This window comes from Oncorhynchus tshawytscha, linkage group LG02 (assembly GCF_018296145.1).
Source record: "Oncorhynchus tshawytscha isolate Ot180627B linkage group LG02, Otsh_v2.0, whole genome shotgun sequence".
Classification (NCBI taxonomy): domain Eukaryota; kingdom Metazoa; phylum Chordata; class Actinopteri; order Salmoniformes; family Salmonidae; genus Oncorhynchus; species Oncorhynchus tshawytscha.
The window spans coordinates 18,787,588-18,800,258 of NC_056430.1; the positions used below are offsets into that span (position 1 = coordinate 18,787,588).

The window sequence follows — 12,671 nt, forward strand, 5'->3', positions numbered from 1 at the left end:
ATAATACAGTGTGTTTATTATTACATCACAGAGACAACAATAATAGAGTGTGTTTATTATTACATCACAGAGACAACAATAAGGCAGTGTGTTTATTATTACATCACAGAGACAACAATAATACAGTGTATTTATTATTACATCACAGAGGCAACAATAAGGCAGTGTATTTATTATTACATTACAGAGACAACAATAATATAGTGTATTTATTATTACATCACAGAGACAACAATAATAAAGTGTATTTATTATTACATCACAGAGACAACAATAATAAAGTGTATTCATTATTACATCACAGAGACAATAATAATACAGTGTGTTTATTATTACATCACAGAGACAACAATAATAAAGTGTATTTATTATTACATCACAGAGGCAACAATAAGGCAGTGTATTTATTATTACATCACAGAGACAACAATAATACAGTGTATTTATTATTACATTACAGAGACAACAATAATAAAGTGTATTTATGATTACATCACAGAGGCAACAATAATACAGTGTATTTATTATTACATTACAGAGACAACAATAATAAAGTGTATTTATTATTACATCACAGAGGCAACAATAAGGCAGTGTATTTATTATTACATCACAGAGACAACAATAATACAGTGTATTTATTATTACATCACAGAGACAACAATAATGCAGTGTATTTATTATTACATCACAGAGGCAACAATAATACTGTGTATTTATTATTACATCACAGAGACAACAATAATAAAGTGTATTTATTATTACATCACAGAGACAACAATAATAAAGTGTATTTATTATTACATCACAGAGGCAACAATAATACTGTGGATTTATTATTACATCACAGAGGCAACAATAATACAGTGTATTTATTATTACATCACAGAGACAAAAATAATAAAGTGTATTTATTATTACATCACAGAGGCAACAATAAGGCAGTGTATTTATTATTACATCACAGAGGCAACAATAATACAGTGTATTTATTATTATATCACAGAGACAAAAATAATAAAGTGTATTTATTATTACATCACAGAGGCAACAATAAGGCAGTGTATTTATTATTACATCACAGAGACAACAATAATAAAGTGTATTTATTATTACATCACAGAGGCAACAATAAGGCAGTGTATTTATTATTACATCATCAGAGACAACAATAATAAAGTGTATTTATTATTACATCACAGAGGCAACAATAAGGCAGTGTATTTATTATTACATCACAGAGACAACAATAATACAGTGTATTTATTATTACATCACAGAGACAACAATAATGCAGTGTATTTATGATTACATCACAGAGACAACAATAATACAGTGTATTTATTATTACATCACAGAGACAACAATAATACAGTGTATTTATTATTACATCACAGAGACAAAAATAATACAGTGTATTTATTATTACATCACAGAGACAACAATAATAAAGTGTATTTATTATTACATCACAGAGGCAACAATAAGGCAGTGTATTTATTATTACATCACAGAGACAACAATAATAAAGTGTATTTATTATTACATCACAGAGGCAACAATAAGGCAGTGTATTTATTATTACATCACAGAGACAACAATAATACAGTGTATTTATTATTACATCACAGAGACAATAATAATACAGTGTGTTTATTATTACATCACAGAGACAACAATAATAAAGTGTATTTATTATTACATCACAGAGGCAACAATAAGGCAGTGTATTTATTATTACATCACAGAGACAACAATAATGCAGTGTATTTATGATTACATCACAGAGACAACAATAATACAGTGTATTTATTATTACATCACAGAGACAACAATAATACAGTGTGTTTATTATTACATCACAGAGACAACAATAATAAAGTGTATTTATTATTACATCACAGAGACAACAATAATACAGTGCATTTATTATTACATCACAGAGACAACAATAATGCAGTGTGTTTATTATTACATCACAGAGACAACAATAATACAGTGTATTTATTATTACATCACAGAGACAACACTAATACAGTGTATTTATTATTACATCACAGAGACAACAATAATACAGTGTATTTATTATTACATCACAGAGACAACAATAATGCAGTGTATTTATTATTACATCACAGAGACAACAATAATACAGTATATGTATTATTACATCACAGAGTCAACAATTATGTTCATGTAGATGATGATGATGATAATTCTTATTTGTTGGTACAGCACAACATACAATGTAGGAACATATGCTTTTGAATCATCTCAGTCTTTCTGTGTCTGTATCTCTCTGTGTCTTTCCAGCGGATATGATAGGGCTAATACTGTAACTCCCTTGATGAACACTTTTGTTGTTCAACTGTTTTACCACTTCACACAAAATACCTAGCCATCTTTTCAACACTTTGGCAGCAAGCATTGTAAGATGCTCCTCGACTCTCTTTTGTCTTAGGAAATTGTTGCGTTTTGATTCATGTTCTCACTGAGTGTGCACATAAAACACCTGGGTGGGTAATCATCTCAACCAAGAGTTATTCTGTTCCCTGAAATCTCAATGTGGGAGTGTGTGATGGGCTCTACAACCCAACTGGGCAGAGCAGCATGCTGTTGTTTATCCACACCATGGGCTCACTGTACCCCCACCGCTCCAAACACTACTATTACCGCCACGTGCAGTTTTAAATTGACACAATTATCTATTTAGGTATTACAAGATGTGCATTGTATTGCACAGAGGGATAAAAAGCACCATCACAGCTGCTATCATAGTTTTGTTGTTTCTTTTTTCCCTCCAATACACATTTTCCGTCATTAAAGTGATGGAACATTTAACTAAATGGATGTTATGCATTGGGTAAACTCATTTAGTTCCCTGGGCCTTTTCAGGTGATAGGGATTAATGATGTTTAGTAGTTTGAAACTGAAAATATCTGTCATTAGTCACCACTCGCTATTGATTTACCATGTCATTGATGATATGTTAATTGAAGTCTAATGAATCAGAATAATACGAGAGTGGTGTGGGAACAGTCCATTTTGTATGATTTTCGACCCTCGTCGAGTTCAAAGTGAGTTTAATGTTGACTAGTGTTTTCAACAAGGGCATTTACCAGATAATTAATGCTGTAACTGGGCAAGGTTCAGGCTCATGTGTTTTATCTAGGCACAGTCTGCTTTAGATAAACACTTTGGAGCTCCACAAATGCCTGGCCACAGCTTTGACTGCCAAATGTAAACTGTACAAAAGAACAGTGTGAGAGAGTTGGTATTTTTTCATATTTGGATATGCTTTAATGCTTTTATTCAAATGCTTCTGCGATATTGCCCCATAGTCACTTTTCCGTTTACCATAAAAATAAGATTTGATGTTTTTTTTTTTGGGGGGGGGGTTGAGTGCTCAGTTTACAGTGCACACAGTGCATGCTGAACAGCTAGTGTGCTCCTGAGTCTAGAAAGACTGGTTTGCTCTTCCACCAGGTGGAGTCATCTTTGACATTTTTCTGATAGCGGCATCTGGCGCAAGGCATTTAAAAAATAAACTTGAATTTTCTTTTAACAACTTCATTGTTAGTCTTATCGTCCTCAACGGCTACAGTATAGTGACTGATTGTGCTGATCAACCAGATGGAAATGAGGAGATGCGGTAGACAATAAGGCTAAGATAGCTATGTACATGCACTAGTATACAGTGCACTCGGTAAGTATTCAGACCCCTTGACTTTTTCCACATTTTGTTACGTTACTGCCTTATTCTAAAATGTCTTTAATTGTTTTTTTACTCCCTCATCAATCTACACACAATACCCCATAATGACAAAGCAAAAACTGTTTTTTGTAATTTAGCAAATGTATTAAAAATAAAAACCGGAAATATCACATTTACATAAGTATTCAGACGCTTTACTCAGTACTTTGTTGGCAGCGATTATAGACTCGAGTCTTCTTGCGTATGACGCTATAAGCTTGGCACACTTGTATTTGGGGCGTTTCTCCCATTCTTCTCTGCAGATCTTCTCAAGCTTTGTCAGGTTGAATGGGGAGTGTTGCTGCACAGCTATATTCAGGTCTTTCCAGAGATATTCGATCAGGTTGGGGCTCAGGCTGGGCCACTCAAGGACATTCAGAGAATTGTCCTGAAGCCACTCCTGTATTGTCTTGGCTGTGTGCTTTGGGTCGTTGTCCTGTTGGAAGGTGAACCTTTGTCCCAGTCTGATGTCCTGAGCGCTCTGGAGGTTTTCATCAAGGATCTCTCTGTACTTTGCTCCGTTCATCTTTCCCTCGATCCTGACTCGTCTCTCAGTCCCTGCCACTGAAAATCTTTCCCACAGCATGATGCAGCCACCACCGTGCTTCACCGTAGGGATGGTGCTAGGTTTCCTCCAAACGCGAGGCTTGGCATTCAGGCCAAAGAGTTCACTGTTGGTTTCATCAGACCAGAAAATCTTGTTTCTCATAGTCTGAGTCCTTTAGGTGCCTTTTGGCAAACTCCAAGTGGGCTGTCATGTGCCTTTTACTGAGGAGTGTCTTCCGTCTGACCACTCTACCATAATGGACTGATTTGTGGAGTGCTGCAGATATTGTTGTCCTTCTGGAAGTTCCTCCCATCTCCAAATAGGAACTCTGGAGCTCTGTCCGAGTGACCATCGGGTTCTTGGTCACCTCCTTGACCAAGGCCCTTCTCCCCCGATTGCTCAGTTTGGCTGGGTGGCAAGCTCTAGGAAGAGTCTTGGTGGTTCCAAACTTCTTCCATTTAAGAATGATGGAGGCCACTGTGTTCTTGGGGACCTTCAATACTGCAGAAATGTGTTGGTACCCTTCCCCAGATCTGTGCCTCGACACAATCTTGTCTCTGAGCTCTACGGACAATTCCTTCGACCTCATGGCTTGGTTTTTACTCTGACATGCACTGTCAACTGTGGGACCTTATATAGACAGGTGTGCCTTTCCAAATCATGTTGAATCAATTAAATTTGCCACAGGTGGACAATCAATTAGTGTATTTTAGAATAAGACTGTAACGTAATAAGGGAGGATCTGAAGTCTTTCCAAAGGCACTGTATGTCAATGCTTGATAATATGTCCAAAGAAAGATTGCTGACACCATTAAAAGGAAAGACAAACAAAAACATCAGGAAAGAAATACAAAAATGTACTATTTCTTAATATGTGTGTTACCCATTCCAGGAAGAAGTGTGTTACCCATACCCAATATTTGTGTAATTGTGATCAATCCTGTTGAGCGGGCTCATACTGCAAGCAGTATTATTAATAAACATAGATTTTGTCTGTTTTTCTTTCAGCGATTCTGTTTTGGTGATTGCTGATGGCAAATGCTGTAGTTAGTTGCAGTGATTATTCAATAACAACCTCTAATTCCCATGTCCTCTGTCTGCAGGGCAAGGAGGCTGAAGTCACTACGCTGGAACTGAAGATTGCTTTAAACGAGCAAGTCATTGTAGAAGGTAAACACACGATTATTCATTAGACTCCAATCTCAGTGTGAGGGTGAATGTTGTATCGGATTGGATTAATAAATAACCTGATGCAGTCCGGTTGCCTTGGTTGTACGTTTGTTGAAACTAAAACCTTGCTCCGAAAGTTCACTATCAAACACCTGAAAATGTACACACAGACTGTAAGTGTTGAAATATCTCATCATGATCATGCCACTGTGTGATGAATCTATGTATGATTGATTGTAGTTGATGTTATACAGCACAGTTTGTTCTGTAGCAGAAGAGGTCTGTTGTGTGTAGTGGACTTCTGCCTGTAGAGAGAACATATTTTAGCGTGCAAGTACAGGTAGGTACATGTAGTAGTTAAGGTTTATGGACTCCCCGAGGGGCATTTTACCTAGAAGGGTTATTGGCATGGATTTTCTCTTCTCCCCTCATTCCCCCTAAACACTGTGCCTCTGTCATGATATAGGGTCAAAGTTCCTCTTAAGAAACAGTAGATTAATACATGGTTACATATCTGCTGGTTATTTAGCCGTTGGAATCTCCATCTCTTGGTGGATCAGTGTGGTTCTTTATGTGTGTTTGTGCATGTATGTGTGTGTGTGTGCTCCTCACACCCTTCTCCGTATCTAAATGTGCTAGGGCCCCAGGATGTAAGCGGGCAGGCTTGAGTGATCCAGTGGGGAGAGGTGGGGGTGTTAACACGTCAGGAGCTCTAGGCTTCAGAGGAGCAGTGTGTCTGTGTTCTGTCTCTCACAGCCCTGTAGACAGTGATGGGCTTTAACATCCCAGCCCCTCAGCTCACAGCTAAAGGCAGGGGCACAAACCCCTGCAGGTGTACTCCCATAGACTCTTAACAGGGAGATGCCAAACTACCTTGATATATTATGTTGTCACTAACCACTATAGGCCAACACTACATAGAATTGAGTGGTCTTAATTGTCCTTCAGGGTGTGAGTGACGAAGTTAAGAAAATGAGCTTTAAGGCTTTTTGAATTTGTGGAAATTGAGAGATAACAGAATAGGTTCATCAACGGTTGGAAATGTTCCTGTGTTCAGTTCAGAGGGGATTCATATGTCATAACTCTTTCATTTGTGCGGGTTGAAGTATTTGAGACAGATTGTGCGTTTCTCACTATCAGAGCAGGAAGTGTGTTGTGTTTCTCCTGCCTGTGCTATCATTCCAGCGTGCTAAACAGCCATATACTTGTCTCTGTTTGAATTCAGCCAATCACTTCTCAATTTGGAAAAAAAGGCAACTGTGGGTTGAAGGGTAAAAAATGTAACTGAGTGCATTCTCTGTGTAGTCTTCTGAAGCAGGTCCTCTCTAGGCCCACAGCACAGCTGTTTTCTCCAGATGTAAGATCAGGACTTAAATCTTTCAAATTATTGTGTAATTAATGTTAATGTGCCAAAATCAGCCTAATTATTTACACAACTTTCCAATGCGATTTTGATTGCTTTGCTAATGCAGAAATCCCTGTGGCAGTTTATAGGATTACCATGCTTCAGTCTTTAAAGGCATTTTGAGGTGCAATGGAGTTGAAAACGGAAGAAACGCTCTTGTTATTTTGAGATACGGTATGCATTGTGTGATTGTACAGTTGTGTATGTGTTTGTTAGTGCTCATGTATGTATGTTTGCACATGCTCATATTTTCTTTATTTGTTAAGGGATTATGAATTAAAGCAGCCTGACAAAGGGTTGGATTTCAGTAAGGATGGCTCTTGGCCAGATAGTTTAATTATCATTGTGCTGAATGATGCTACAGCTGTAGGATATTAATTTGATCACTCTTTTTTTGCTGAAAATTTGCAGGAAATGCAGATGAGCTTCATGATTTACATAAATTCACTGAAAACCCACACTAACATACGGTTATACATTTTTTACAGGATTACACTTTTCATGTAGCCTACTTTTGGCCAGCTAATAGCCTAACCACCGAACAAGCAACATTATGGACTAAACATTAATATCCTGTTGCTGCAGGTTTATTTTACTGTGACAATATAGGTCAGATTAAGATCCTACATCTTTAGGTTCATATCATGCACCATACAGGTCTTAGTTTCTCTTCCAATTTACTCATATGTTGGTGATGCTTAAGTCAACAGACGAATGCCTATTCCAGGAAGAAGTTCTCCCTCAGAACATCAGTGTGTGTTTCTATTTAGATTCCTTTTAAATGCACTTGTCTCCGTTTGAACTTCATTTGAATTTCATATTCAAACAGAAGGAAGAACATATCATGCCAATGGTTGCTTGCTCGTATTACTCGCTACTCTGCAGTTATTTTGAGTGCCTTTGAAGATCACAGTCAAGTTACTTTGCTAATCTACAGCTTTTTATAGGAGTATTAAGGATAAAAAGTGAATTCATGAGTCTGGCTGTCACGTATACTCCCTCTCCGGCCTCTAGGTCATTAGGCTGCTGATTATCCCACACACCTGTTACCATTGTCAAGCGCACCAGCACCTCATGACACTCACCTGGACTCCATCACCTCCTTGATGATCTTCCCTATATCTGTCACTCCCTTTGGTTCTTTCCTCAGATGTTATTGACTCTGTTTCATGTCAGTGCATTGTTTGTGTTTCGTGGTTATTGTTTTGTTTATTTATTAAAACACTCACTTCCTGTACTTGCTTCCCGACTCTCAGTGCACATCGTTACAGAATAACACCTCACCTAAGGGAAGCATCAGGGAGTGTTTTTTTTAATATATATTTTTTTGTGTCAGTGTAAATGACGTCGGGTCCGGGAGCCGCTACAGGCTCTTATACCTCCGCCAGATCGCCAGGCTCCCCTGCCAAATCGCCAGGCTCCCCTGCCTCCGCCGTCTTGTCGGGCTTTCATGCCTCTGCCGGATCACCAGGCTCTCCTGCCTCAAGTCGGTCAGTCAGGTTCCGGCACCCCAGCCAGCTCGACAGGTTCCCGCGCTTCAGCAGGGGTGACCGGTCCTCTGCTGATCCCCGGGTTCGTCCCCTTTGTTGGCGTCCTGCGGCTGGAGCCGCGCGTCAGGGAGGGGGTATTGTCACGTATACTCCCTCTCTGGCCTCTAGGTCATCAGGCTGCTGATTATCCTGCACACCTGTCACCATCGTCAAGCGCACCAGCGCCTCATGACAACTTCCTGGACTCCATCACCTCATTGATTATCTTCCCTATATCTGGTTCTTTCCTGAGGTGTTATTGACTCTGTTTCATGTTTGTGTTTCGTGGTTATTGTTTTGTTTATTTACTAAAACACTCACTCCCTGTACTTGCTTCCCGACTCTCAGCGCACTTGTTTCACCGGCCAAAGAAAGGTTGCATATAGATTTATGTTGGGAAGAAGAAAGCTCACATAATAGTTCTCTTGACTGCATTTACTGCTTACTTTAAAAAGTAATTTCTTTATATCAGCATCAAGCTGAAAATTGCCATACGGGTATTAGAGTTGGTAAGCTTCTAATTCTGTGGCATTTACAGCTGGCTGTGTTTCCATGCATTTATAACACTTTGATTCTTAAAGAGTTTCTTTAATCGCTTTTGCCGAGCTCTGAACATAATAAACAACTTGCTGTTGCTAAAGTGCCACATGGGGGAGATTGCTAACAAGAAAGTTAAACGTTTATGCCGCTAGCAGTTTTGTCACAGTGCTGTTCATGTTCTCTAACTACTGTAATCTACTCTCAGTGCTTGGCTGCAGTAGTTAAAAACAGTGACAGGCAAAATAGCTGCGAGGTGGCTTCTCTAGTCTAGCTGTTGGAAAATGAAATGTTATCATGATAGGTACAAAGACATTTCAATGGAGACCAACATAAAAAGCAAGACTGGGTTTTATTTGTTCCAGTTTATCTAGATCACAGGATATGTCAGCACCTACTAAACACTGTCTTCTCTCTATCCCCAGTCACAGCACAGCAGCTCCTATCAGAATGGGCTTTGGGAGATACTGTATCTAGGCTCTTTATTGTCTGGCTAAACAGGTTACATAGGTAAATGTATGCTTTATTCAGAATGAAGTATTTCATAGAGAATAGAGCAACATTCTTTTCTCTTGTCATTTCCTGCGCTTTCATGTGAATTATCTTGTAAAGTAGAAAGGTTTGTACTGATAGTGTTATCACCAATGTGTTATCTTGAAGCTACTTAAAATACCTTTTGGGGGAAAGTGTGTTTGGCAAGTTTCAATCTATTTTTCTATCAGCATCACACAGACATATTTTTATTTTTCGTGGTTTGGAACATATTGATGGATGTATAAATTCAGCACTGTCTGGGAGAGTGAAGGCCTTTGATGTCAAGCTGCTACCAGGTGCAGACGTGTAACATGACAGAATCTTTGTGTGAGATTGACTGAGGCGACAGCAGTAAGCAAATTCCACCCGCAGATGAGTTGTCTTACAGAGACATGAAAAGAAAATCAGAAAAGTGAAAGAATGTGTCAAATCTCCTGAAGGCTTTGACTTTGGCCTGTACTTCCCGCATCAAAATGTGAAATTGAATTAATCATCAAAATTACTACCTATAACTTTTTTTTTGGAGAGGGTCAAGGCCAGCAACTACCATATTGATATGATACTCAAGGACATTCAGAGACTTGTCCCGAAGCCACTCCTGCGTTGTCTTGGCTGGGTGCTTAGGGTTGTTGTTCTGTTGGAAGGTGAACCATCGCCCCAGTCTGAGGTCCTGAGCGCTCTGGAGCAGGTTTTCATCAAGGTTCTCTCTGTACATTGCTCCGTTCATCTTTCCTTCGATCCTGACTTGTCTCCCAGTCCCTGCCGCTGAAGAACATCCCCACAGCATGATACTGCCACCACCATGCTTCCCTTGTAGGGATGGTGCCAGGTTTCCTCCAGACGTGACACTTGGAATTCAGGCCAAAGAGTTCAATCTTGGTTTAATCAGACCAGAGAATTTTGTTTCTCATGGTCTGAGAGTCCTTTAGGTGCCTTTAGGAAAACTCCAAGCGACCTGTCATGTGCCTTTTGCTAAGGAGTGGCTTCCATCTGGCCGCTGTACCATAAAGGACTGATTGGTGGAGTGTTGCGGAGATGGTTGTCCTTCTGGAAGTTCCTCCCATCTCCACAGAGGAACTCTGGAGCTCTGTCAGAGTGACCTGAGCTCAATTTCGAGTCTCATAGCAAAGCGTCTGAATAATTATGTTTACAAGGTATTTCTGGTTTTTATTTGAAGTACATTTGCAAAAATGTCTAAAAACCTGTTTTCGTTTGTCATTATGGGGTACTGTGTGTTGATTGATAAAGAAAACATGAATTTATCCATTTTAGTATAAGGCTGTAACGTAACAAAATGTGGAAAAAGAGCACATGGAAGAAGTTATGTTTTTGTTGCACTGAATGTATGGCGTTGCAGTTAGATGTTACATTTTGGTTGCTTGTGCTCGCTGAACTGTTAGACTAGGGTTGTCTAGACCCTTTCAACAGCCGCAATGTCTTAGTAAGCCTGGACGTCTGGGATGCAAGACTTGGGTTGGCTGGGCTTTGGTGTTGGCTACAAACAAACACTTGAGTAACTTGGCCCTTGTTGAGGTAGCAGTGGGCTACCATGAATGGATTGAGAAAGCATGGGCTTCAGTATGGGTATTGTTTTCCAGACTGTGGCCATGCCTTCTCTTTAACCCCGAGAAGATAGAGCAATAACCAGAGCCGTGACTCAGAGTAAAAGGAGAGGAGTGACCAAGTGACCACTGAAACCGAAAGTAGAATGAGTGTTACATTACATTCAAATAGCACTACATGCTGTTTTGATTAGTGAGAAATGGAACCCTCCAACCTAGACATATTAAATAATATTCCTTTTTGATTTAATTCGACTGGAAGTTTGCCAAACTGCTCTAATTCACGTCATACATCTTTGCCAATTAGGTTTTCCTCTTGTTCCCCTTGTTGGATCGTCAAATAAATTAGAATGTTAAAATATTTAAAATGTTGAATTAAATTTAGACAGTTAAAAGACGCTCATGAAGCGGAACACTTTTTTGAGAGGGAGTGGAAAGCTTTTTCATTCAAGATGGGAGTTTATTTCATGCAATCCAACAAGAAAGGTGGAGACATTTTTAAACATATATTTATTTATTGGGATTTGCACCAGTTTCAGTCTTGGCTCCTATGTTGTTTTCATACATAAAGTCTCCCTGGTCTAGCAGTAAAAGTACAGGACCATACAGAGCCCTGAAAACAGGAATGACAAACACCATTAGCTAAAAAAATGTCCATCTCTTTGCAACTATGTTATTGTTTACTTTACCATACACGTCCTAATATGGTTACCTCCCTGTTAAAGCAGCCCAGCACAGACCCGAGGGGCCCTCGCAGGGAGACGCTTTTAACTGCCACTTAGACAATAAGAAACAAATGTCACAGCTCTGCAAAAATGCCCAGCTTTCACAGCCTTGCAATACTCAACCTTCCATGGTGCTTGGCTCAGGCTACTCTGAGATATTTATCCACTTTCTCCTGTTACCCATCGCTGTGCCCTCTCACTATCCCCCCGCCAGCCTGTCTCCCCTACACTCTCTTGTGCTAGCTCTCTCTATCTCTCGCTCTTTATGACTCTGTCTATCTTTCTATCCATCTCTTTCCCTGTCGCTGTGTTAGCTGTTTGGAGCTTGAATGATCTGTCTCTGTTTGCCTTGTTTAGTTATTTATCGGGGGATAAGAGTGATGTGTTTAGTGTCTTTTGTCTCTGCTGCTGAGCAGAGCAGATGCCAATACAGCAGTAGGTCCTTCCCCAACCTCCTCCCAAGCCCCTGCCCCAACCCCTTCCCCAACCCCAACTCCTGCCCCAACCCCAGCCCCTGCCCCAAATCCTACCCCAGTCCCTGACCCACAACCTGCCCCAACCCCAGCCTTCTTATTCTCCACTGAGATCACCTCACTCCGCATACGGTTTGAGTCCTGAGGTACAACAACATATCTTTATTCTTGTTTAGAGTGTTTTTTTCTTGTCTTTGGACTGTGTTGAATGTGTTTAAGTGTCAATGGTTCTGTCAAAATAGGCTTTGACTGATACCTGTCTCTCAGCTCCCCAAAGAGGACATTGAGAATCCTTTCATTTGTTCTGTGCCGTCTTCCCAGACATGTACCCTGTAGGTAGGAATTAGCGTATTCCATTGGTGGGTTAGGTGGTAGGTTAAACCAGCCTATGCTTTCAGATGCATGGCTTTCTTTTCCCTGGTTGGTTGAAGATGT

General features: G+C 39.7%; 1 protein-coding gene across 7 annotated transcripts in view; it reads left to right on the plus strand.

The window, feature by feature from the left end:
• Window positions 1-12,671, plus strand: part of LOC112220232 (forkhead box protein P1-B) — a 234,303-nt gene that overhangs the window by 97,332 nt on the left and 124,300 nt on the right. For all 7 annotated transcript variants that reach the window (XM_024382000.2, XM_024381993.2, XM_024382007.2 and 4 more), the window contains one exon: window positions 5,405-5,471. The gene's annotated coding sequence lies outside the window, so the exon portion shown is untranslated. The remainder of the gene's footprint in view (window positions 1-5,404; window positions 5,472-12,671) is intronic.